This window comes from Corvus kubaryi, unplaced genomic scaffold (genome assembly GCF_017639235.1).
Source record: "Corvus kubaryi isolate FWS band 111438036 unplaced genomic scaffold, C.kubaryi_AGA036_p1.0 37398, whole genome shotgun sequence".
Taxonomy (NCBI): domain Eukaryota; kingdom Metazoa; phylum Chordata; class Aves; order Passeriformes; family Corvidae; genus Corvus; species Corvus kubaryi.
In genome coordinates, this window is record NW_024581137.1 from 1,187,069 (window position 1) to 1,214,944 (window position 27,876).

Genomic DNA, 27,876 nt, shown 5'->3' on the forward strand with positions numbered 1-27,876 from the left:
ACTTGTAGGAAAGCTTTTTATACATTTGTTTTTCCTATCCAATCCCACCTTCTGTTGTCATTTCAGAAGTGTTTGGAGCCCAGCACCCATCTCAGCCTCCTCTCCCTTCCCTCTCCAAGGAACGGGAGGCAGCAGTATCCAATCCCCCAGGCAGCATCACCTACAGCAGGCATACATACCTGCCCTGATAGGCTGCAGTTGCATATCCTGTGCTCTTCCTCCTGACCTGGCTTTGTAAGAGAGAGAGGGAGATATTAACTATAATAACAGCAGTAACAAATAGTACAGATAAGTGAAAATATTGCCTTTTTGTAGGCTGGGTGTGAGTGCTTCCATGTGGAAAGAGGAACATCTTTCTTCTAGGAATTTATTCCTCAGTGTCATACAGCTCATAACCATAAATGGAAAAACCTTTGCTTCTGGTCTAGCCTCCCATATATATCAACTGGATCATTCCCAGCAGCTGTTAAGTCATTGTCCCCAAGAGCCAGGCCAGCTGCTTTCCTGGATTTCCTCAGGCCCACATGAACCCTGTGATCTTTCTCCTCCAAGGAAAGAGTAAGTCTGTTGTCATCAATATGTGCATCACAGAATGGCTGAGGTAGGAGTGGACCTCTGGAGGTCATATGGTCTAATCCCCTGCTCAAGCAGAGAGGGTCACTCAGTTGATTGTCCATGTCCATGTCCGTGTCCTGTCAGTTTCTTGGATGTCTCCAACAATGGAGAGTTTCCAGCCTGTGCTCAGTCACCCTCACAGTAAAAAGATACTTCTTTTTTTTTCCTTCTTTTTTTTTTTTTTTTTAGGGGATGTGGAAAGGGAAAACATTGGCACGAGGAGCATGATTGCTGGCTAAGACCGAGGAGGCGTAAAGCGGGTGTGGCCCTCCCCGCTGAGTTTCTCAAAGAGGAGAAACTTCAGGATGCGCAATTGCCAGCAACTTGTTTTCTTTCAGGTCCAGAACCAGACCCTGTACTGGAGAATCCCCTACCATATGTTAATGAGAGTGTGGATTTTAATATATATGTGATGGGGTTTTGAGACACCTGATATTTTACTTGGGAGAAAGATTTGAGAAGGATGCCAGGCACTTGGAACACAGGATTGCTAGAACTATGGAGAAACAGACATGAGCTATAAGTCAAGCCCTCTTTTGTGCAAACTCTCTGGTACAACAACGTATTCCTTTCACTCTTCTCATTCTTTGTGACTTTCTCTTTTTGCTGGTGAGTGGCAGAAATACCCAGTGACCTGATCCCATGGAAGGGTGGGGTTGGCATAGACCCCAACCCCAGAGCACTCAGATCACTTACTTGGCAAAATGGGGGCTGATTTTGACTCAGATTCTGTTGTGTGCCCTGAGCAGAGGGTGGGTTGATGTGTTTGCATTACTTGACACTTCTGACTTGCACGAGCCCTTTTAAAACCCCTGGATTTCTCATCCCTGCAAGTCTCATGCCCACAGAGGCTGTGCTGCCACCCTGTGAGTCAGAGCTCCCTTGGCAGAAGATGATTAATTCTTTTCATTCCACACTCCATTCTAACTCTGTTCCCTGAAAAGGCAAGGAGCCACTTATATCTGGTAGATATAAGTATGTATGGCACTTCTAAAGAGCTCCATCCCAAGATGAAGCTGGACTGGCTTAGTCACTGTGTGGGTTTAGAGGCACTTTAAAGGTAGAGCAGATGCTAACCTGCTAACACCAGAGGTAAAAATGTGTTTTGTTGCCCTATCTGTGGGATGGACACCTGTGTCCACAGGTTCCTTCCATGTGCTGTCCTCTTCCCCTGAGCAGTCCTCCATGAGTCAGTGTGTCTCGCCAGGAGACTGGGAAGCAGAATAGAGAGAGACCTTCCTCCTGAGTCACCACTGCCATCTTCCTGAGCCAAACACTCACCAGAGCTGGCAGACAGTAACCGTATTGCAAAGCCATGTAGGTTTAATAGGTGGTGAAAAATACCCATCCTTCTCTAAGTCTGCTCTTATACAGAACAGTGCAGTTTTCCTCTGTCCCTTCTACATCTGCCAGGGGAAGCCTTGACAAAGTGAATCACAGTGACAGGTCTCTACTGACAGTAACCATGAGGGAGAAACCTTGACCAAGGACTGTCAGAAGGGCTGGGTCCTCCTCCCTTTCCCTTGTCTACAGGCGACCAACGTCTCTGAGTCCCCAAGACTGTTTGCCTGTCAGATTTTGGATGTGGTTGCTCCTTCACAACAACCAAGCTGTTCTTGTTAAAGCACAAGCTACCATTGCTATTGATCAATTGTAAGCAGCAAAGCCCGTAGGCAACAGCCTGCTCCTCCTCCTCATGCTGCCTTCAGACCAGGTGCTGGCACTTTTCTGGCAGGGAGCACAGCAAGAAGTCAGAAAAGCTTCTTACCTTTTCAGATCCACCCCTACGGAGATGTATGACCCTTTCAGGACATAAGTATTAAATATGTCACTTAGTTTCAATATAAATGGTGCTTGGGAGGTTCTTTGTTTTAATTAAGTGGATGAGTTTGGTCCTCAGAGAGCTCAACATGTCCTTGGGTGAATAAATGTTTTAATAATTCAACTTTGTCTCTCATAATCTTATAGCTGCAACCCACAGAATACCAAATGAAAACCACTGAATAGCAAATGAAGAATACTCCATTTCATTCCTCTGCTTTTTGCTTTCTGTCCTTGGATCCAAGCTCTCAGCCAGCCTCTCAGACCAAGGGGGAAGCCCCACCATGGGACCCATATGCACAGCAGCCCTGTGCCAAGCCCACAGGACAGAGCCATCAGCCACATCCTCCTCCCTCCAGGGGCTGCCTGTGGAAGCCATGTCACCTCTGAGGCTACCTCAGAGGAACAACAGCTGTGCATCTTCCAGCATCCATCAACTTCACTGACCATCACCTTTCCCTCGCTGGCGGAAAAGGCATTCAGCTTGCTGGCACAAAGCACATCTTCCCCTGCAGCTGGCTCCTCCTGTCAGCCACCCAAGACACTTCTCAGCGCTTTGGGTTTTGGCACCTGAAATCAATTTTGTTTTTTAAAATTCCTAAGACAGCTAAGGAGGTGAAAGCAGGCCCCTGGTGGACTGTGGGATGGAAAAGACAGAAACTCAAGAGTCTGAAAGTTGTGCATTACCAGAAGAGCTCATCTCTCACTACAGAGGCTATGCTTGGTGTGCATTCATCTGAACATACCCATCAGGCAAGGAAAGGTGAACAAAGGCTGGGCATTGTTCCCTTACATGAGCGGGTTCTCAGTCTATAAGGGGAAAGAAGGGGGCAAAACAGAGGTTCATTAGATCAGAAATTCTCCTCTATAGAATGTGCCCAGGGCTGTATCAGCCCAACACCTACTGTTGTCCTTGTAGCTGGAACTACAGCCTGTGCACAGGCCATCAAGCAGAGCCCCTGCTTTGCTTCATTACAGGAGGGTGCCTGTAGGTGCAGACTTGGGCACAGCAGGTGTTAATTTCAGCTGTGGCTTTACATAACTTTTAATTGCCTGCATTTGACATCTGTGAGGCAAAGGCACTAACAGCCGCAGTGGAAGTGCTGGGGAATAAGTCCGTGAGTAATTCCTGGTTTATCTCCAGCTTGTATCGTTTACCTCATTACGGGACTGCCTGCAGCCTTCGGCTGCTCTCTGCTTCCCCAGAGTTAATAGATTTCACATGTCTCTGTACCACGTCCCTGTCTCAGCTGAACTCTCCACACAGACACAGCACAACCTCCCCCACGCCCGCGAACAGTGAGTTGGTGTGAAGACAGCCCAAGTGCTCTGTGACAGGGATGCAGCAGCTGCTGCCCGAAAATGTGCGATGCTCAAAGAGCAGCCCTGGCCACGGTGCTTTGCTGTGATGCAGCACAGGCCAAGACCCGAGTGGCAAAGCAGAAACAGCTGCTGCTTTCAGAGAGCAAAAAACAAAAATGCTGCCCATGCTGGAGAGAGACACGTTGCAACTGCGCTGCAGCTCGCTCACTTCGGACTGCAACCACCCTGGAGCAGCCCTGAGCAGGGTATTTTGGGCCCCTCACTACAACACAGTCATTGAGATACTGGAGTGTGTCCAGAGAAGGGCAATGAATCTGGTGAAGGGTCTGGAGCACGTCTGATGAGGAGCAGTTGAGGGAGATGGAGGTGTTTAGTCTGGAGAAAAGGAAGCTCAGAGGGGACCTTATCTTCTCTACAACAGCCTGAAAGGAGGGTGTAGCCAGGTGGAGGGTGGTTTCTTTTCCAAAGTAGCACGGGATAGGACAAGAGGACGGTACTTCGAGTTGTACCAGAGGAGGTTTACTTGGATTTTAGGAAAAATTTTTTTACTGAAAGCATGGTCAAGCATTGGAACAGGTTGTCCAGAGAGAAGTGTTCAAAAGGCATGTGGACATGGCACCAGGAAACATGGTTTAGTGGTGGACTTGGCAGTGCTGGGTTAACGGTTAGGTTCAATGAGCTAAGAGGTCTTTTCCAACCTAAACTATTCTATAAGTCCATGAAACAGCCCCTGTATGCTGGTCTCTGCCTGGGTTTGGGTGAAGCAGGTCCTCACAATCAGCATGAGCTCCATCCCCTGGCAGCCTATCTAGAACCCAGGTCTTGGTATTAGGGGCACAAAATATGTTGCTTTTCTTAGATTCCCCATTCCTCTTTGTCTTTGTGCTGCAAAGGGCTGTGGGACACCATGGAGCTCCCAGAGAGGCAGCTCTTGCCTGGTGGACACTGCTGTGTCTCCCCTGATGGAAACCCTGGAGCCCTCCAAGGAGCTCATGGTGGCTGAGGAGGTGTTCTCTGGCATCTCTGGAAGCTGTGATAGACCACTTTTCAGATCAGAAGAATTTAAAACTAATTCAGGATCCTCTTCTGGGTCATTGTGGAAGTATTTAGAAACCTAGAGAGCACAAAGGAAAAACTGCTTTCATTGCCTAGTTTCCTGACATGACACTGAAGGCTCAGTGCTTGTAGCTCTCATGCTATGGTGTTCACTTGGCTTTCTTGGAAGATATTTAGCTAATCATTATCATTTAATGCCTTTGTGTCTGTAGATATTGCTGCACCACTCTTCACACTTCTGCTACTGGCTGTTACCAACTCTCTTTCCATTTAAAACCATGGAGCCTGCAAACTACAGGAGTTTCAATTTGCACTTTAAGAAAATGTGAATTTTCTTCTCTACTCCTTGAGGTTGTGAAGCAAACTTTGAAACCATGTCCTGTCTGCACTGTGAAAAAGCTCAGCGACGAGTATACCTGGTGACTTTTAAGCTAAGCTCACAGCTTTGTGGGGGTTTACATGCAATTTTGAATGTGAGAGGCTGTGAATAATAATAGTAGTCTTGAGGCAATGAGGTGTAATGAGGTAAACAATATGAGATTTTCCCACTGAGTTGAAATGAGACTCCTTCAAATCTTTTGTGAAATTTTGACACAGCTCAAAGAAATGTTTTCTGAGGAGCATGTGGGCTGCAGTATTGGGAACAGATTCTTCCAGTGTTAACAAGTAAGGATACTGCCTCAGAAACTACATCCAAGCATTTTCAGAGTTGAATATCTTATAAATATATTCTTTATGTTCGGATATGTAAGATTGGGCACTGGAGGGTGCATCTGTTTTCCAGCAGAGAGGATCTGAATGATGTAGTTTGAAGAGAGGTGCTAGAGCTCAAAGATGAAGTCTTGTTATGAAGTAACCTACAAAACAAGAAAGCTAGACCAAGAGACAGAGATATTTGGGGTGAAAGGGATGCAAATCACTCCGGACACCAGTGACTTCAATGCAGTGGCGTGAATACGAGTCCCTCACAAAACTCATAATTAACCTTTGTTTCAGACAGTTTTTGCCCCCATAAAGACTACCTGAGATGCAGGCTCTGAGTGAAAATCATCTAGGGCAATCAGTAGAATTTCCACTTGTTATTCCCTTCCCATTACTTTGGCATTTTGGGCCAAATGTTTTAAAATATTTCTAATGTCTCATCTTGAAACTATCAACAGGCAGTTCTTCATCCGTGTTTTCAAGAGGCCCAAGTTCAGCTGGCTGCCTGTGTGCACACAGACCGACTGATTAAAACAAGAGTTTACTCTTGTTTGCACCCGCTTCTCCTCTGTCTTTTCATGCTTTAAACTAGAAGCCTAATGTAGCCAACAATGTTAAAAATTGTGTGAGGTGCTGCATCTGTGTGAGGGCAATACAGGCTGGGGGATGAAGAGACGGAGAGATGGATAGATGGAGAGCAGCCCTGCAGAGAAGGAGTTCAGGGGGCTGGTGGATCAGAGTCTGGACATGACCCAGCAACATGCACTTGAAGCCCAGAAAGCAAATCCCATCCTGGGCTGCATCCAAAGCAGCGTGGGCAGCAGGGCGGGGGAGGGGATTCTGCCCCTCTGTTCCCCTCTGGTGAGACCCCACCTGCAGTGCTGCATCCAGCTCTGGGGTCCTCAGCACCAGAGGAGGGCCACAAATATGGAGCATCTCTCCTATGAAGATGGAGAGAGCTGGCATTGTTCAGCCTGGAGAAGGGAAGGCTTCAGGGAGACGTCATTGCAGCCTTTCAATACTTAAAGGGGGCTTATAAAAAAGATGAGAACAGACTTCTAGCAGGGCCTGCTGGGATAGGACAAAGGGTAGTGGTTGTAAGCTAAAAGAGGGTAAATTCAGCCTAGGTGTAAGGAAGAAATTTTTGATGGTGAGGGTGGTAAAATGCTGGAAGAGGTTGCCCAGAGAAGCTGTGCATGTCACATCCCGGGGGACATTGAAGGCCAGGCTGAGCAGGGCTCTGAGCAACCTGGTCTGGTTGAAGATGTCCCTGCTTAATGCAGGGAGGGTATTAGCCTAGATGGCTTTCACAGTCCCTTCCAACCCAGACTATTCTATCTTTCTATGAAAAACATCAAGGCCCTGAAGCTGAGCTTCTGCACCAAGTTGAAGAATAAGTTTTGAAAACATAAAAATAGGCTTTTAGCAGCCTGCCTGACAGAGGCAGAGACATTGTGTGGGCAAACTGTTCCAGAACACGGCTGTGCAATGGTTATTAAGAGCTGTACTTCCATAATAACAGTGCTGGGAGCTTTCCTTAGTAAAGAACGATAAGCAAGTTTCAGCTTCTTCCTTGCTGAGACCTGGAGGCAGCACTGTGCTTGGTTAGCTCTGGTGCATTATCCTGTAATAGCTAAGCAATACACTTTGAGTGAAGGTTGAATAATAGAGTGTTTTCTCTCCCCTCTCCCCCCCACACCACTTTACTTTAAGAATAGCATCTTCCATTGTTGGTTATTGTCATTATCAACTGATTTCCCCAACGACTGCTCTAACCATCATTTCTAGCTTCTGGGCATTAAGCAAAGATCGCTGCAGCATAATTGGATTAATTTAGAGACTGACTTTGAACAGCATAATTGATTTGAATTTTATTCTGTTTTCTCTAGCCACTTTTTTCACTAAGAATCACAATGCCTGGGAGCCTGGGCATGGTCTCAAGTCCTCTACAGGCAAAGCCTTCATGAGTGGGAGCCCCCCTTGCTAAGTGGGTACCTTCCCCCATGCTCCATGCATCCCTCCACTGGGGAGGGGTTCCCACTGGGCTTCGTGCCCCTTCCTTCTGCCACCTTTTGCAAGGGCTTTGTCTGCCAGAGGAGTCATGAACCGACTCACTTCTCCATCACTGTGGGGGGTGCTTCGTGCTGCAGGAAGGGTTTTGTTCTCTGGCACAGGGTCTGTCACTGCTGTGACACGGGGTGTGGGTGATGCTGCACGTGGGGGCCAGCCCACCCAGCTGTCCCACATGGACCCTGCTTCAAGGATGCTTTGTGGCACACTTGGTTCTAACACCACCAGGGCCTTTCTGGGCATTTAGCTGTGCTGCTGCCGTACCCAGCTCAGCAAACCTTGCATCCTGCCATGGTTTCTAACTGGATTTTGATTCTGTGTCTCACAGATGTGGGTGTGGAGTGGGGAGTGCCCTGCAGACGCTGCAGCAGGGCCTGTGGGTGCCTGGTCAGGTTCCTGAAGCAGCATGCACTCACCAGGGATCCCCAAAACACGCTTCATGGTTCACTCCCAAAGCTTTCTCTTTCTATGCAAAACATCCTCTCTTGGTTTTCACCACACATCTTCACAGACTGTTAGGGAATGAAAAGGCTTTTAATTATAAATTAAAATAATTACAAAAAACTTGACTGAGTAGTGTGGCTGCAGCCCATCCTCCTGAGTAGCTCTGAGCTCCCTGTGCCATTTCAGCTCCTCTTGGCTGACTGCAGAGGTTGGCGGAAAGGGATTGGTCTGGGATATTTGGGCAGTGGCTTACCTCCAAGATGGAGCTGCCCAGGCCTAGGATAGGATCCTAGCATGAGTCACTCTGGCTTGTACTACCTGTCACAACTTGCACACAGTGCATGGGACTTCTGCATTCCCAACGAGCCCAAGGTTGCCATCCCACTAATTTCAGAAGACCCAGGATGTCCTTGCCATGCCTTTGGAGAGCACCTGGCTCTCATATTCATGTGTGGCAGCACACTGCTGTGACCACATCCCATCATACCCTCTCAAAGTAGAAAAGGAAAAGGGATACAACTGTGTTACTGCTTCCCACTCCAGTGCCAAGAAACAACAGAACTAAAAGCAGTATTGGCCCTTGTCCTTCTTATTGTTTTGGTGAAAGAGAGTGATGCTGCCCAACATACAATTCAGTTCTCTGAAAGTCACCAGATTCTGTGCCTGCAGCAACCTGGTATCCTATTTCCAATTAAATCAGGGATGGAAGGAATGCAGACAACTCAAGCGCTATTGCCCAGTGATGCAGGGTGCTCCCTTGGGAAATCAGCTGCTCCTCAGCTGTCAGCATCTGCTGTAGGGATCAGCCTAGGGGTGCACAGCCCCTACCTGCACTGCTGCCTGCAAGTGCCACAAGGCAAAAAAAAACCACCTACCCTCCTGTTTTTCCATACAAAACTGCATGTGTGCACTTGCATGTGGAGTTCATGTCCTTTAACACATAAAGGCCATGACCATTGTAGGAATGTTCATAAAAACATAGTTGCTCTAAGGCACACAATAGATTTTTCCCACTTCTTCTCCTGCTTGGTATTGTCTTGTAATAAATATCTTGAAGATTTAGCTGAGTTAGGGGACTATATCCACACTAACAGCATTAGCCTTTTCCTTAATGTTTTGCTGGAGTAACATCCAGCAAACTGATGCCCAGGAACCTTTTCCTTCCAATATCTGAACAATAGTTCTTAGGGGTCGACTTTGCCAGTTTTCACTAACCTTGCTGCTTCTATTCCACAAATGCCAATCTTTTGTGCTCTTAGCTCTCAGGCTTTGGTACGAGACACACCTTTAATCATTTGCTTTTTGGGTTTTGCTTCCAGCTTTCCAGGTTCTCCCTAGTAGCATAAAGCCAAGAAGAGAAAATGGGACTGCAGAAGTGATGCTGCTGGGCACTCACAGTGCCCCACAAAAACTCCTCTTCCCAATGCCTGGAAAACTTTATTCCTTGCCCATATTCACCTGTTCCTTCTCTTCTGTCTCAGTTAGTCATGCTCCCCTCCTCACATGCACACTTCTTCCATGCAGATGTTACAATTGTGCAGGCTGTAATGCACTGGAAGATTTCTTTTCCATCCTCCACAAATATCTAAAGTTATCCCCAACTACTTAGCTAATCTGTCTGTAAGATCCAAATGTCCCCAACATTTGGGGGCCTTTGAGTTTGGGATTCTGATTCAGGCTTATCTAGAGAAAATATTGAAAGGTCAGTGCATTTTAATTCATCCACCAAATGAAGTTTGAAGGTGCTCAGTGCTACTGTAGGAATGTGCTGCCTGAAACCAATATCTACTTGCAAACCTGGTGGGACTAATTTGGGTCTGAAGGAGTTTTATGTGAGTATTGTTTTACTTTGAATGTTCTCTTTGCTTCTCATCACGTCTTTAAATCCCACCAAAGACAGGTTTTCTCACAAGATGATGCCTTTGCACATTCATTCAATGATATTGACTTCCCAGTGGCAGCAGGGCAATAAACCAGGACATTAAACTGTCCAATCAATTGCCCTCCTGCCTGCGTTATGTGTGTTATTTCCCACTGTGCACATTCAACATTATGCTCTGTGACCATTAACGCAGTGGGTGCTGTTAGACAATGAAATGTTAGACAGCAGCCTGCTAATAAAGGTTTAATGGATAACATGATATCCTTACCAGCAGCTACAGAAGAGTTGGTCCAGAGGAACAGGGACTGTGTGCTGGAGTATGTTGTACATGAAATAGGGATGTCTGTGCCAATAAACAAATGCTCCTTTATCACAGGTCTGGTGTGGGAACACTGCCCTGGAGAGAAAACTGAGTTTGTGGGAAATATCCCCCTGGACTAGAGGGGTGGACAGAGCAGGCATTATCTCCCAGGAACTCACTTTTTGATGCCATATGGCTTAACATCTCAGCAGGACATTAATGACAAGAAATTTATCAAGCGTTTTTCTGCACTGCCAGGTTGCCAAGTGTTCCTCCTTGCTCCCCAAATTTGCCATTCAAATATTACCTGCTGCTCTCTCCTGCTTTGTGAAACATGACACAAAACTGCACTTCTTCCCAAGGAGAGGTTTCAACTTTGCAGCTGCCCTGTTAGGGCTTCTCACTGCCAGCTGACACCCTTCCCCACCAATGCTCTTGTACTTGCCAGGCTAGAGAACTCCCATGGGCATCTGCTGGTCAGCCTGGCTTTGACACAGCTGGATTTGTGAAACAAGCGTTCTTCTGGCACAGACTCATTGCTTGTCCAGGGAAGACCTGAACCAGGGAAGGCAAAGACTGACTTCTGATGGGATTGAAACTAATTCATGCCCAAAAGAGTCTCACAGGGAGTGAGAAGCAGTTACCCAGCCATGGACAGGGCAGGAGCATAGGGATGCCACCAACCACGGTCTACACATACAACTTGGTGATGTCCCTCTGGTGGAAGAACTGAAGGGCTGAGAAAGGGCAGGGGGACATCAGCCACTTCCAGCTGGGCAGCTGAAGCTGCCCACTCCTTTTTTCTCAGGTTTTCTATGGTCCAAGCAGAGTTTCTTCCCTTATGTCTCCTGCAAGATCACTGTGCAAGTTAATGGTGTGCTGTTAGGAAAGGGACTGTTGACACATAGTTTGACCTCCTCGTCACCTCGTCTCGCCTATTCATTTATATTTGCTTTGAATTAGCTGGTGAAGTCCCTGTATCAACATTATTTATAGGTTTTGTACATTTCAAGACTGCTGCTTTGTTCCTACGCTGTACTTGTCTCTTAATCTAACTAATCATCTAATACATTTTGAAGTCTTTTCATTCTTCCTCATAAATCAAATTTTGGACCTTGATGAATCCATTTGCTGTGCTGATCTGAATTCTCTCTCTTTCATCAGACCTTCTTCATCTCATAAAGAAGTGAACAGGCTATTCCAGGTGTGCCTGTGAAAAGATTTCACCTATATATTCCAGTCTCATTATCTGTTTCTCTGGCTATTTTACCTTGTTATCCTGCATTGCAAGTACAGCTCCCCAAGATTCTTTCAGTTTTGTTTCTTTGCAGGCTTATTTGATAGCACATGTCTTAGATTTTTCTATCCCCTTGTGAATTAGAATAGCTTTTCATTTTGATTGTGTTTTAATCCATAAATAGTATCTCATTTTCTCACTTTCTCCCTGTATTTTTTATCTGGGTGACTTCCACCCTATTTTTTTCATGTCTTCTTTGTATTAGTAATTTCCCTCAATTTAATATATCTGGGGCTTCAATTAATACATTCTTTATTCTCTGCTCTAGATAATTAGTAAGAGCATAAAAGAACAGATGCATGTTATTTAACAAATGTCTCTGCTAGTGTCCCTGCTGACCTATAAGTGGTTACTTCCACCATTTGTTTCTAATGTTTAAATTTATTTATGAAAGACGTGTGATCATCTCTTAACCCTAGTAAATGATGTTGAGATGGAGATTCAGTGGACATTCTCATAAAATATTCTACAAATAACTCCGAATATAACAGTAGGAGAAGGTCATATGAGATGACCATTGCAGACTCTTTGAATAATCTGTATTACACGTGTTGTTTTCCCAGAGCTGTTTGTTTTGTAATGTTGCTGTTATCTATTAACCTTGACAAAAAGGGGTACTCAAAAAGGCATGGGATTTGTATTATTGACTGTTGTTTTATTTTTAAGTTAAACTTTGTGGCTCTGAAAGAACATTGCCTTTCAAAGGAAAAATAGATGGTCTTCCTTCTGTGATAAAATTACACCAAAATACTGGAAACTAGAAATTACTTTTTCTAGCTTCAGAAGCTCAGCAAAGCCTTTTTATGACTATTTTTGTTCACAGTTGTCGAGGTTTAGGAATTTAGTGCTCCCACTGAAACCATGCGCCACTCGTGCCAGCCACTCACTCCCTTCCCACTCCCCCTCCAATTCTCCCCTGTATCGACTGGAGAGGAGAATTGGAGACACAAAAGGCAAAGATCATGGGTTGAGATAAGAACAATTTACTGGAAACAGCAACAAGAGAAGCAAATAAACAGTAACAGCAACAATATTAATAACAAAAGTGTAGAAGAGAGAGAGAGTGATTCATGTGCAAAATGCTCACCATGGAATCCAACCCAACTGCTCCATGCTTCCCCGATACAGAAAATGAGGTGAGGTGGTATAGAATAATCTCCAGGTCCTAGCCAAGCCCTCACCTGGCTACTGCAGAAATCAACCCTGTCCTGGCCAGAACCAGGACACCAGGAAATTGGTCAAAAATCTGTTCCATCTGCTATGGAAGTCACCTCTGTGAAGGATAAAATACTGGGTTTTACAGCATAAATCAGGGTCTTGTTTTTTGAAACGTGATTCAGTTCTTCCAACAACTTCTTGAATAATTATTGAATCCCTCTATAGTTTTCCTTTTTACAAATCTTATGTACAAGAATAAAAAAAACTTTGGAATGCACTGTGAGCATACTGTCCCAGAATTGCAAAAACAGTCATTTTTCTGCTTCAAGAGGAACAAATTATCCCTGTTTCTCCATTAAACTTTTTATAAGCAATGAACTGGTGGACAAGCAGTTACTCATATTGCCTTAGTTTATCTTCTCCTGGTTTTGTGGCACACCCTGGGCAACACCCCAAACGTCACACTATCAGAAGTGGTCCCAAGGCTTTCAAAGACCTGCATGCTTGTACAGAGAGCGCCTGTTCCTCTCTTGATGTTTCTGGCTAGAGCAGGAAATCTGAAAATCCTGAACAACTTTTAGTGATCTTTAACCTTCTGGAACACCTTGGGCCTTGCCAAATTTCTAAAGTTTACATCTGTGACATGGTTTCTTAGCCCATACTACCAGAGACCAGCTGGGTTTCATTGATTCTCACCATCTAGTGGGAGAAGTAGGATACTTTCAGATCCCTAGGACACACCTCCCGTCCTGATACCAAAGGACTTCCGCAAAATCTCTAAGCACTTGCAAAACAATTCCTTATCAATATTTCTTTTAATAATTGGGGGTGGGGTGGGGGTGTTCCTGTTCACTTAGACTAAAACAGCCTGCACATCTCACATCACTATTATTTGCTTATTTAGAGATCACACCTGCATTTTGTAAAAACAGTGCATGGATATGACACCTTTCCTTTGCTCCTTTTTCTTTGTTATGGAAGATTTTTCTATGCAGCTGTTCAGCATCTCAGCCATTCTCCATTCATCATTCATTTCATATTCTTTGTAACTTGTAAATTGCATTGCAGAATTGCTCACACAAACACTGTAAAAAAAATGATTCAAAGTGCATAAAGGTCTCAGCTGAGTATTCTCTGTCTGTACAGGTAATCGTGCTGAGGGTAGTTTTTTAGGCCCTAAAAGAGCATCAAATATTTCCAAATACTTTTTTCTGCAAAATCAAACTCACAGCAAAAAACACAGTGTCATAAATGCCATGAATTGATGAAAAATAAACAATGGGACTGAAAAAAATGTTACTGTAGCACAGGACTGTCAGTACACAACTGAAGTGGTCCATAGGTAGCAAGAGGCTTTCAGGGTGCATACATTTGTTTTAGACTTTAATTACACAGACCAAGTGGATCGGTCTGACAAAAAATAAAAAACAATTGTTCTCACTCAATTCAGTGAGTATTTCCCACTGGAGAGATATTACTAAGTGATAGTGCATAATTTTGCTAGGGGAACTTGACCTTTTTGCTTGTTTCTCCCTGGTAATAAGCAAAGGCAATTAATCCCATGTGTTGAGCTCATGAGTAATGGTTCCTCGTAGGTCCAATGGTGTCATATGCCAGTACATACATCAGTAGTAATCTCTATTAATCACACAGAGAACAATGACAGTCTACTGAATTTTGTTGTTCAGTAAGCTCCACACCAAACCCTTAGACTGCTAAAACATTGCTCAGGAAACAGAACTACACTGTAAGTTGAAGAAGTAGATGGAAAATCAGCCATACTGCACACAGACCTTCCTAAACCTGAGCTTCACTCCCAGCTCCACACAGCTTAGTGACTGATTTGATTGGAAATCTGTATCCCTCTTCCTTTGAGGCGCCATCTCACCCAGCTGCAGGCTGTCTTGTAAATGCAAGTGCACTCCTTGGCACACAATTTTTTTAATGCTCACATGCAGTAAAATATTTAAGCTAGAAGAAGGAAAATAAATGGGAACACATTCCCTAAAACTCCAGGAGCCGGCCTGCTCCTCTTGCACATTGGCAGACATTTCTTTTCTTACCTCCACTGCGGTGAGCTCCTTTCAAATGTGAAATCCTCTCCTGGGCGCAGGGTGCAACTACAGGCTAATGCTCACTTGGATGTCTCTGTCTGACAGAGCTGGTTGCCAGGGGCTGCAAACACCGAGCCAGAAACACACGCAGGACCTCTGCTTGTTCTTTAAAACACAGGGCACGGGAAAGCGCTCTGCTAACCTGGTATCAGGGAAAGGAGAGTGATGGTCACAAAAAGAGGGACGTTTTAAATGCGGCTGATAACTTTGCACTGCCCTGTGTCCTTCCACACACACAGAAATGGCTGGTAAGTCTCTCACTCCCCCAGCGGATGTTGTGAGCTGCTCCAGGCACACTGCTGGCGGCTGCTGCTTCCCAGAGCACTTGCATTAACTCTGTAAGACCAACAGCAAGCAGCTTTGGAAGTGAACAGTCAATTTGCTGTATCAGTTGCCCTGGCAGTCTGATAATTGCAATGGTGAGAACTGAGCCAGGGGCTCCAGAAGGGTTTTTGGAACAGGCTTTCAGCAGGCTTCTGACTCCTGTTGTGGAACACCTTCAACATTCACAAAAGAGCAGTGACCTAATTGTGAAAAACTGCTCTCAAAGGCCCCGTCTCCTGTTTGCTGTTTCATGTCATTTTGGTGAATTCTGCTTTAAAGGCATTTTCTTTCTGTTTTCTTGAAGCACTCCTCTGGCTTTGTACTTACGCCAACAGCCTTTGGGCTTTGTCTGCACTGAGTCTGGAAATCTTTCATTCCCCTCTCCCCAAGCCAATCATGTTCAAACACAGCGCTTGTGGAGAGGTGCTAATGTGCTTTCCCAGGCCTCTTCAGACATGATTTAAAAGCTGGTAGTTAAAAGCATAACACAGAGAAATACACTTGCAAAAGGATACATTTTTCTTCCACTTGGAGCAGAACTATCTAATTTTCTCTGAGAAACTGAGCCAGAAGTCATTTGACTTTGTGCATACTGAGTTATAATTTAATTGAGGATGTATTTTATCTTTTTTTTTCTTTTTTTTTTTCACTGCTTCAAGTTCCATGATGGCTCTCCTTCAGACTTTACCAGGCTCACCTCATGTCCTCTCCACCTATGGATCAGTAATGTGAGTAATGTGTGATGCATACTGAAACTGCAAGGGGTTAGGTTCCATTTGGAAGATGGTGCCTTCCATTTTAGAAATAAAACTTTATCCTAGTTTTTCACTGGCAGTTCCAGATTTTCTGTAATATTCAGCTCTTTGGGTATTTCATTCTTTCTTCTGAATAACTCTTTCAGACAATACATGTTTCTGTCTGTGACTATACATTCCTGTTTAACTAATACCTTAATATTTAGTTGTCTGTAGAAAAATGCTATTCTATGGTCAAGCTTTCAACTTCCAGAGGTTAAATAATCCATTCTTCCTTATTTCACTGCAGGCTTGGTACTTACTGAACTCCTTTCTTTGCTTCTACACCTCTGAATGTGCCGACACTACTTTTTCTTGGGCTGCAGCTGTTCTTCTCTTGCACTTTCCCAGCCACAGTTGCCCCTACTTCTCTCCAGCTCTTTCATACTGAGAGGGTGTTGAGGGGTCGAGCCAAGTGACCACTTAATTGCATTTGTTTTGGTGACTTTTATTATTTTCTTACCTTCCTTCAGCCTTTGGAGACAGACCACTGATTCCTTTCATATTTAGCCTGTTGAGTCAACATTTTGGTGACTTGCTACTGTCTCATGATGGCAAATCCAGTAGAGTGAATACAGCTTAGCCTGTGATGGAGCTTGAGACAGTGCCTGTTAGATCACAAGCATCTTGTGTTGCCACAAGCAAATCACTTATCACGAAGAAAATAAGACACCTACATGTTTAGGTGTCTAAATCCCAACATGAAATCCACCAGCTTGGATCCTCATCTCAGCCCTCAGTGAAACTCTTCTGGCAAGGAGTAAGTCTGAAGATACCTTCAAGGATCTGCGCTGAAATGTTAAGCTGCAAATGTTGTTCTAACGTTTTCCCTGAGACTAGTTTTCTTCAGGTTCTGGAGTATGTTGAGCCTGGAATAGAATAGGTTGAACTTCCATATTAAACACTTTATAATGCAAAGTGGAACAGTTTGGAGAAAATGCCATCTGTACAGCCTAGCCTGAGAAGTGATGGAGAAGTATCTGCCTGCAGCCCCTGTTTCTGTAAACTTGTTAATCAGAGTTGCCTGACTGCATGAATTTCCCAGGATAACCTCGTTAGGCAGGTGCTTCCACTGTCCCTTTTAAGGTGGCTACATGCCCCATATGTGAGCAGATATTGCTTATTTGGGACCAAATATAATTTGTATGCAAGAAAGAGCTACTACAAAATATTTGCAGATAGAAATAATTTTCCCTGCTGTAATAAACTTCATGTGTTCGTGTCACAAATAGTGCAGTACCAGGGAGAGTGCCTTGAGTACAAGCTTTTAGTACAGGTATCTTTTGTTTGGTAAGGGATAGGGAGGGTGTTATTCTCAAAGAAAAAAAAATTGATTTGTTAGGTTTAGGCAGGAATTTACTGAGTTAATTTACTTCCTGTATATGAACATGTTCACGCTCTTGGGCAATTGCTACATTATTATAGGATGGAAAAAGGCTTTGGATGAATGGTGCTTTATATGTGCAGAACATACAAGAATCTTGAGCTTTATTGTGCTGCATTTTTTGAGTTGCTATCCCCTCTGAATGGTTTATTTTTCCCACTGACAAGCTAGCTGCTAGATGCTGAAGTAGCACAAGGTCAAGTCTGTCCAGCGGTGGGGCTCTGGTACATGATGCTCTTTAGATTTAACAAGGTGGTATCTCCTAGGGCTTTGGGTCAGTGAGAAGATAAACAGCTGACAGACTGTGGCACAAATTCCCAGTCAGATAGCTTGGGCCCTCTTCCCCAGCTGTGGGAGGTATTTTTTTCTCCCACAGTAGTGTCCGAGGCAGAATGGCTCAATGAGAAACACACGGAAAATTGGTATCATTCCTAGGTGTAAGCTGAGAAGAACCTGTTGGCTTCAATGGGGTTATAACAGAGCATGGTATTTATCTCAAAAATAGAAAAATAAATATAGAATAGTATCTCTGGTAATATCATAAATGGAGAGGGGAAAAGTCAATATATTTCTCTTAAGTAGAAATTATCATTAACTGTGGCTCTTTTTGGAATAAGCCTAGGGAAGATGGGTAGGAGGAAAAACTGTAACCCTGGAGGGCAGACCGTGTTGAGGCTGTCACCTGATGGCCGACTGAAGACCAGCTACTGTAGCTACTTCAGCCCTTTCCAGGAACAAAGTCTGAACCTCTGATAATCATGGTAGATTCCTGAGCACCTACAACTCCCCTGCAGCTGAAGGACTTTGTGTGGCATATGAAGAGCAAAGGGTGTCTTTTTTTCTGTGCTGCATTGGCAGCTCTTTCTCATACCCAGACTTTAAAGCCTTGTTTTCTCAGTAGTTCAGCTTCAAAGTTAATGGGTACCAAGATACTAAAATGCAACTGTTTGCTATTAAGAACAAAAACGAAAAGAAAAAAAAAGAAGTAGATGGAGCTAATTGATCTACAACCTCCTTGCCTAAGTTTAGGAACCCCTTGGAGAACAAGATAAGGGTGTCTGAGTAGTACTGCCTTGAGAAAATAATGGAATGCACACAGTGAGTAGTCACAGAAATTACAAATATTTGGAGGATGGATGTAGAAAGCAAAATATTGTCCTTGCCTCACTGCACTGACTTCCCTAGCAACACAGGTAAAGTTTCCAGCACCTTAGATGGCTTTCTGTTCCACACTGGAACAAGATTAATAGTCTCTCAAAATCACCAGGGACAGGACTGCCGACCCAATGGTGCCTACCACCCACCAGCAAGGCATTGGTTCTCTCTAGGGCTTTGACCTGAGTGCTCTAACCATCCAGTTTCACGTGTAACATGGGAGTGAAGCCTGCTTAAACTTCCCAGTCAGCATCTTTGTAAACCAGGACATCCTTCTCTGGACTCTCTTAGGGGTAGAGAACCTGTCAAATCTTTTAAGATCGCATTTCTAACTTCTGAAACACTCATGCTCAATTTTCATGCAGCTTTGAGGAGTCTATCAGGTGTTTAATCAATTTTCATTACTAGTTGGGCTTTGAAAGGGTGTTTTGCAATGTGTGCTCTAAGGAAGCAATAACACCATTGGGCTAAAATAGTGAAATAGGATTTAACAGCAAATTTACTATAATGAAGATGAATCTTACACATCTGCTGAGTCACTTCAAGAGACATTATTTAAATGGAAAAGTGCAAAGGTTGTTGGTGACATTTAATCCGTCACCTTTTTTTAACGTTTTAATGTTTTAATGAAGACAGATAGCTAAGGATAGGCAAGAAGACCTGCTACAGGTCTTGAGCCAGGCAAACTCCCTGCTTCTATGCTGTACCCAGAGCTGTCTCAGCTGGAACTCATTTGAATGTTTTATGCATGCTCTTAGACTCCAAATGAGCTGCCACTTCTCCACTAAAACAAAAATGCTTAAAAAAACCAATATTAAAAGGATTGTTGGGTTCTGTTTAACAAAACTGCATGTCCAAAGTATCTGAAAGAGAGCAGTGGCAAATGAGTGAAATATTTTACCTGCATGATTCATGTCATGAAAGCCCCAGCATGAAGCATCGTTAGATCTGCCTGGTGTGAACGCAGTCGGTCAGGTTATAACGTGAATAAGGAAGTCAATTTGCATTCCCAAGCAGTTTCATCTCTGTCATGACCATTATACAACAAAAAGCATTTCGCCAAGAAGCAGCCTTATCTTCTGGCTCAGGAAATTAATTATTGGTCGAGGAGGGGCAGCCTGTCAGCTCCCAAGCAGCACAGCACCTTCTTTTTCCTGAGCTACTTTCCTCTGAAACTGGCTGCACTTCAGAAAACGAGCTGAAGGCACCCAAGGAAGCTGCTGCTCCTTGAAAAACTGCCTCCCTCCCTATCCTTGCTTGTCCACCTGTCTGGTCTGAAACAGTTTCCCCACTGTGGAAGTGAGAGGGTTCCTTCATGACAATGAAGGAGAAGGAGCTGAAGGCAAACAGCTCTTTTTTCACACCTCCACCGGTGCTTCTGAAGGATCACCTCAGTCCTGTGAGTTCTGAAAAATTTTGCTTTGGTTTGGTTTCTTTCTTGCCAAAAATACCACTGACAACTCTGGGCATTCATCTAGTGGTAATTCACTCACTCAACTTTCCTGACAATTTTTTGTTTGCTTGCTGTCAGCAGCTCCATTGCTATTAAGCAGTAAATGTGATAAGCAGTATAGATAAGACATCAGTCTTGCTCTTATCAAGACTAAACACTGTGAAAAAAAAAACCAGTTATCACACAAATCTGCTTAAGTAATTCCGCAGGTCCCATCACTAAAATTACTCACGTTCTTCACTGCAGTGGCTTTTTTCAGCTTTGTGCTATAGCTCAGCCAGTGGCATTTAACAAAAAATAATAATTTAGAAAACATTCAATTTTACCACTGATGTAACGTACACCAGACCTCCCTTTACATCCTTAGCAGCATCCTATTTTGTTTTTAAAGACACATTGCTAATGTGAGCCGTGATGGAATTAACAGGGTAACCACATTCCCTCCCTCCCCTCCAAACCTCCCTCTTCTGCATTCAGCACCTGCACTGTGATCTGCACATTCTAACTCTCCCTTTTTAAAAAAATCCACAGCTGACAGAGTTCATGGGTGACACTGACCATATTGCTGCCCTAACCCCCTCTTTCCATCACTGCTCCCACCTCTCTCATGTGCTGTTGCCATAGGGAGGAATAGGTTAGCATCCATGTGAATAATTTACAAACAGCCCACTGGTTGTTCAAAAGCCACCTGAATCCCAGAAGGTGACTGTAGCTTGGGTGGATATTTGAGGCTTGTGTACAGCTGCTTGAGAACCACCTGTGGCCATCTGTTTTTCTCTCAAGCTTAATTGCCATGTAAAGAGCAAAAGCACTTTGGCAAACCTCTCAGTTTTCTCCAATCTATGTTGCAAGCTGCTGGAACGGTAGCTGTGTTGTTTTTTAATGAAAAAGATGCCACACATACCAGCAACATGATACTAATGGCAACACGAGCAAATCATCTACCTGATTCCTGTCTGTTGGGTGGTTAATTGGAAGCTAAAAATAGCACACCCCTTCCTGACCCCTGAGATTTGTTTCAAAAGCTCTGCAGTAACTTCAGCTCCCACTAAGAAGCTGGAAACATTTTTAATAATATACAGTCTTTTAAAAGAACCAGTCAAATTCACTAAGCCCACTGACCTCTTGCTCAGTAAATTCTGTGGGCTGCATGCTCATTACATACAGGAGCCTGGTGTTTCCAATGTTACTTAATTTACTGTTTCTCACGGGAAACAGACTGGGGCAGGGAAAGCTTCAGGGCCAGTTCTCAATGCAGTCTTTATAATGTGACCTTCACCACAGAGTGCTGCGCAGAGTTAGTTCTGCATCAAATGCCTTGACAGACTGAATGGTGCCATAGGCATCAATCTGATGAGTGCTTTTCTGCATCCTTTTTTCCATAAAATGAAAAATACCAACCTCTCTACTAACTCAGGGAGTCCCACAGCCACTCTCTAGCAGGTCCCCAGGACACTGGTCACCCCAGACTCACAGCATACCTGGGCTGCCATCGACTAGCCCTTCTGTGAAGCCCTGCTCTGTTTCAGAATATCTACACCAGCACTAAAGTTCAGAGTATTCTCGATCCTCCCCATTTAGTGTGCGCTGCTCCACACTGCCCAACGAGGGTCTTTCTGTGGGAGCTAAACTGAAAGCTGTGCTTCAGCCACGAATGGGCTTTGAGTCCCTGGGAACACACCGCAGCCACTCTGAAGGAAAAGCTCCTGAAAGACAAATGTTGGATCCTCAGCACCATTTTGCTCCTAATGCAGACACAGCCATCCTTCACTGTTTGGGCTCTGATCCACTTTGCAGCCAAAGTGCTGCAATACGTGCACAGCAAGATTAACAGTACATAACTTCCGCCTACCTGGATGCACGTCTACAGAGGAAGTTACCGTGAAGTTAGTGAGTGGGACTGGGAACTTACTGTACACTAACTCTTCCTGCAGCCCACTCCTAGTGATAATTCACTCTTCCCTGAAAAAAGCACATTCTCCTTCAACAAAAATTTAAATGCTACTTTACAGCACATTTAGATTCCCATGCTCATAAGCCTCCAGACAACAGGAATGCTGGATGACTAAACATTAATCTGAATGAACTTTGAGAGTGATTTTGTTAAACTATTTTTAAATTCTGTGTATTGACATTCGGAATTAAAGGGGATGTACTTTTTTTTTCAAAATAAACTACAGTTTACTGTTGAAATCTTAGTTCTTAATCAGAGTCAATACAAGAACTTACCTTGGTTTAGTGATCCATTTCAAGAATCTGAAACTAGTGAATTTGGCTTAATTTTTTTTCTGAGAACAACAGTGCAGATAAACTCCACAGAAATCATTCTGAAATTATTTGTCTCTCACCGTCCTTGATTTTCAGCCAAATGGATTAGGAGAACCCTTCAGACCACAAAGCCTGTATTGAAGTAAATATAATACTTGGAGGTGAGATGTTAAATTCACACAATGAAATGTATTTAAGAAGCAATTTTTCCCAAAGCAGGGCAGGATCAAGCTTAACACCATTGGATTCATTTTCCATTTGTTTGGCTGCCTGATCATGTCTTTATTCAATAAGTATGGTTTCATCTCAGAGCCTTGGGTGCTTATGTTTGGTTTCAGAGAAAAAAAAATCATTTCCAAATTGCTTGCAGTTTATGCTCTGTATTTATTCCCATTTACAGAATGTTTTCTGCCTTGGGGTTTTGAGTGGGAAAACCCCCCACACTAGCAAAATGTCTTTCCAGCCTGAGCATGGCTGCTGGGATTTGTTATACCAACTTGGAGGCGGACATATGTTGATTTTTACCTCCAAACCCTTTGTAGACAAGCAATTTCTGAGCATGAGGTGTGGCCTGCAGTCAGTGCCAGCCACCTGGGTTTGGCAGCTTGGTCAGATCTCTACACAGGGACAGTTTTCAGTGTTAGTTTGCATCTGACCTGGAAAAAGGTGAAATCTGACTACACAAGCTGTTGTCATAAGGCTCCTGTTTCGGTGAGTGTCAATACGTACACCTTGGTCTCAGTAGGAAATCGAAGAGTTTCTTGCTTGGTAGAGTTACTCTCCCCTCCACCAACCCGTGACTCTGGCAATAAACAGATCTAGAAGAACATAAACACCTTTGTACATAACAAGCTTAGTGAGGTTTCAGGGTAGATTTACATATACTACCTTAAAATTTAATTTAGCCGTAACTAGAAGGTGACTTGTGTGCTGCTTGTTACGACTGTGCTCTTGCAACTTGATGCAAGAGATTACAAAGATATAAATTCATTGCTGCGACTCTCAGCAAAGCTACAAAAACATAACCTGATGTCTAACAGAAGGGGAAATACCAGAGCTGTAGCTCACAGCAATTTTATTTCCACACAAAAATGATATGGAGTGTTTTTAAGCCATCACCACAGTAGCTATAACCACAGTAGCTCTACTACATCTTTGGTGACTTTCTTGATTTCCTTTTTGTTTTTTTTATTTAACTCGTGATTTTTCCAAAATTTCCCCTGAAATAATTTGAAAAATCAGCATTAATATAAAAGTACATCCTGCTTGCAACATGTTATATAACTCATACAAATAGCTTGCGGAAAACTCTAAATTCTCTTTCTGATACCTTCTTATACAGAAGAACTTAAGTACACAGAAAATACTATATTTATGTAATATATACACATGGCCACTGTTGTAATGATCATTATTATTTTGCACATGGACACAACCACTTTACTCACAAATAACTTGAGGGGAAAACTACTGCATCTTCCAGACTGCTGTCATTGATACAATTATGTTATCCTTCCCTACTGCATTGTTATCTGCAGTATAATTTCTTAGCTCGGAGAACCTTGCTCCGATCAGCTGCCCCGAATGGAATCGGTTGCAGTCATGTAAATAGAAGTTCAGCTTAATTATTTTCCTGTTTGAAAAATCACTTTTACCTGAAGCAAAGGATGCTTCATTTCCTTTTCTTTTTTTTCTTGTTTTCCAACCATCCCCTTCCCTCCCTTCAGCTACAAAAATAATTATCTCCGTGACAGGTACCAAACTTTTGCTATCTGCCTCTCTCTGCCTTCAAAAACACACTCAGCAGTACTTTGTGACAATCAATCAAAAGTATTACAATTATAACGTTCAACACAGTTTCACAGACACATTCACTTACCCATCTCTGGGATTTCTGTCTGCTATGAGGGCTGAAGAGTGGGAGTCAGGCTTCCAGGAGCTTCCTTTTGCTCCTGCCACCGTATCCAAGGAGCAAGTTTCTATAAACTTGCTTCTATAAACTCCACAGTCTATACATACCCCAGGCGCCCAAAGTTCATAGTCACCATCACCCTTCTTTCCCTTTTTGTGACACCTTTTTTTAGGTAGACTCCTCTTTTTAACACATAGAGTTCACCTCCTGCCTGATGCCACCATTTTTAGGCACATCCTCTGCTAAAGCTTCCAACTCTCCACTTGGTCACTTCCAGACAGATGGAGATGACTTTTTATACCAGTTTGTGGCTAAAACAACTTGGCTGACTGGGACACCAGGGCGAAACTATAAAATTACAGCTTTTGTACAGGTTCTTACTGCCTCTGGCTATGTCCTGTTTCTTTGGTCATTGGTGAACTAATTTAACCATGGTGGTTTGGTTTCTCCATCTGTAAAACACATGTACTAATACATGCATAAACTCTCACCCCTAACACTACTTATCCCAAGAGAGTCCTGAGAAGATGAATGTATTTGAAGAGTGCTTATTGATACTCAGCTGAAGCATCTTATTGAACTGTAAAATCCTTTCTGGATTAGAGGACACAAATCCTAAACCAAATTCATCATGGCAGTATAATAACTGAGATGCTAAAATAATCCAAACAAATCAAAAGCAACAACAACACCACCACAATGCTAGGAGTTACTCTGTTGTGAGTCTAAAGGAAAAGGTATTCTTTCCCCCTTCACAGCTCTGGGATGATATTCCAGTTTTTCTCAGATTACAGATTTTAAAAACCCCTTAAAATATTGCACTTAAATCTGCTTTTTTTTGCTTTATGAAAGTAGGTCTTGGTGAGCAGTGCAATCAAGTGGGTTTATGCTTATTACTTTTTAAAAACATTTAAACATATTTAAGAAATTTTAAACAAATTGAAGAAGTTAAACTGAGGTGTGCAATGTCTTCCATGTTTGCCATGTCACTGGCACTGAAGCTGCCATCTGTGGAACAAAAGCAATAGCAACACTAGTGGGATGGATTGGAAAGAAATGGGTAAACACACTGCAAAGCATTTAATCACACTCCTCTGAAATTGTTGGGACTTCAGGTCATGATTTCATTTGAAGCAGGACCAGGTCCAAGTAGAAAACAAAATTTTTAAACTGGAAGACTGATGAGGCTGCACCCACACTTCGGTGTAAAGAGAGCTCCTCACAGAAAGCCATATAAATGTGTTTTTAATTGCAGTAGAAAGGCTTGATTGTAAACCAAACTCATATGTATTTACCCCAAGCAAGCTCAGGCAGAAGAGTAAGAAGGGATGGTTGCTATCCCCCTTTTCTATAGGCATGGGCAGGAACCAAAGCTGCCAATTTACCTTTTGTGGCCCACTTCTGCTGTGAGGGTCTTCAGGAGGATTGGAATGGTGCCTGTAGCCTCCCTGCTGCAGCTGTGGGTGCTGTGTGAGTCAGGAATGGCACACATGACATGGTCTTCAAGGAACAGGAGCACAAAGCAGCACCAAAGCAACAGCACTGAGAGAAGAAGGCTGGAGCCAGAGACCCAGTTTTCAACATCAGTCCTGCCAGGACTGTACCATTTTGATCCTGTCCAAACCAGTTAACTGCTCCATGCAACCTTTTTCCCATCTGTTTAAAAAACTGGAATTGTATTACTTTTAATGGTATGTGGCACAGACCCCATAAATAACATTCTGCTATTGATCTTCAATATTAGTCTTCACTATCATCAGACATTGCATCTAGTAAAGAAACTGCAACTTCATGGGACTGGGGGCTAGGGCAGACAGAATGCTGTTTAATAGTTTGGAATCATTAAAAGTGGAATTACACCTGTCCAGTCATGTTCACTATTCACTTCTGGGGATGTGCAACTAATCTCCACTGCAAGCTGAAAGGTAACCTCTGAAGATAATAGAACCACTTCAGTTTGCAAATAGAAGTGAGATCCTAATCTCCGTAGCCTTGTCAAATTACTTATTAGGAATTACAGAGGGGGGAAGAAAAGAATACGAACCTCCGTATATTTTAACACAGATTATTTTGAGGAAACACAAGACATATGCAGGTGGGATAAATCCATGCTAAATAAATGAACAGAAGTGGCATAGAAAAGTAACTGCACAAAAATCTCATGCCAGTGGAAATATGTTCCAGGCTATCTGTGCTGTCAAGCAGCAAAAAATGAAAATAAAAAGATCTTGCTGTATGAGAAAGACAATTGTTTTCAAATAGTTCTTTAATACTGATACAAACAACGTCAGATATTGTGATGCCTGTCTCACTTCCAGACTTCAGTGGGAGAGCAGAGGGGAATGATTCATGGAGAGCATGCAAGAAGCAGTGCCAAGATGGAGTTGAGAAGGACGTGAGCAAGGTTCTGTTTGTTTGTCTTTTCATAATGCAAGACAAACAGAATATGAAATGGAATTAGAAGGCAATGTACTTAAATTGCCAATTATTTCTTCACTGCTATCTTGAAAACCAAATAGTTCAAGAGCAATGAATTGTTCCCTTGAAACTTGATAGATTTTGTAGTGGATGTCAGCAATAATTAGTAAAAACCATGAAATGCATATACATGCACAAAGAGAATCTCCCTAATAAGATAAGAATCTCCCTATTACAGGTAATATAGGCAGCACTATGCCCTGCTTTCTCTGAGGCAGAGTTGGTTCCTTGCAGAGACAAGGGGCTGCCTGGGACTGACAGTTTTTATCAAGTTTGACCTAACAAATTCTTGCAGTCGATCCACTAACTGAGAAAAGAAACTAATTAATACACACATAATCTTTGCTTCAGTATTAAGAGGTAAAAATCATGACAGATGCCAGAACTAGCCAGAATTTTCCCCAAGAGGAAGAGAAGGAAATATTTTTTAAAATACACCAAAAATTAAAATTAGTGAATGCCAGAATCCACATAAAATAAAATAAAATAAAATAAAATAAAATAAAATAAAATAAAATGTGTTAAGATTGACAAAATTCTGGAGCCAGGTACTAGCCACAGAGGCATTTTGAAAAAGCTGGCAGGAGATAAAAGAGACACCTCAGGAAACGCATTTCTATCCTTACAAATAGGTTGTAACTTGGTACCGATGGGGGATGGGAGGGGGAGAGGGAAGAGGCAGAGTAGAGCATCCTCGTTACTAAAACCATAAGAGTTATGAGTGTGGTATGCTTTTTGTTTGCCTGGTGGAGCGGCATCCTGCGGCGGTGTACGCGCGGGCAGAGCCTGAGCACTCATACCGGCATCCAAAGGCTTAACATTCCCCCAAGCGCCCGCTCGCAGATCGGAGACATCAGGCAGGGTAACGATGTCTCTGCCCGACCGTCTGTGACCGTCGCTCCCCACTTTGCCCCCACGAGGGGTCCCGGCAGCCCCAGCACACGCGAACCCCGCCAGCGCTTGGGGCAGGGTCCGAGCCAAGCCGCGCTCTGCAGGGGCACTGTCCCTGCGCGCCGCGGGCTGCAGGCACCGCTCCCGCCTCCCCGACGGGCTCCGGCTGCGGCCGGCCTGGGGCAGAAACTCGTGGAAAGGGCTGTCCCCGCCTTGGGAAGCGCCTGGCACGCCCCGGGGGCTCGCTGACAGCGCTCACCTGCCGGCTGCCACCCGCAGGCTCGGAGCGGAGCGGGAAACTCAGCCGGGACCGCAGCGCGGCCAGCACAGGTCCGGCGCCCGGGAGAGCGCGTTCGCTGCCTCAAAGCGCGTCACGGTCGGGCTCGGGCTGGGCGTTTGGGCAACTCACGCCAGCTGCCCGGGCAGCGGGGCCC

General features: G+C 43.8%; 1 protein-coding gene and 1 long non-coding RNA gene across 5 annotated transcripts in view; one reads left to right on the forward strand and one right to left on the reverse strand.

Moving 5' to 3' along the window:
- LOC121671358 overlaps positions 1-24,785 on the reverse strand; it is a 36,511-nt gene extending 11,726 nt beyond the window's left edge. For all 3 annotated transcript variants that reach the window (XR_006018491.1, XR_006018489.1, XR_006018490.1), the window contains exons 1-4: positions 24,041-24,785; positions 22,123-22,293; positions 14,733-16,770; positions 180-230 (exon numbers count right to left, since the gene is read on the reverse strand). This is a non-coding gene — a long non-coding RNA (uncharacterized LOC121671358). The remainder of the gene's footprint in view (positions 1-179; positions 231-14,732; positions 16,771-22,122; positions 22,294-24,040) is intronic.
- A 2,541-nt stretch (positions 24,786-27,326) lies between these two features.
- KCNG2 (potassium voltage-gated channel modifier subfamily G member 2) overlaps positions 27,327-27,876 on the forward strand; it is a 54,575-nt gene continuing 54,025 nt past the window's right edge. The window contains exon 1 of one of the 2 annotated variants that reach the window (XM_042042841.1): positions 27,327-27,413. The gene's annotated coding sequence lies outside the window, so the exon portion shown is untranslated. Of the gene's footprint in view, positions 27,414-27,433; positions 27,773-27,876 lie in introns of those variants that run through there. The other variant, XM_042042840.1, reaches the window with a different exon arrangement.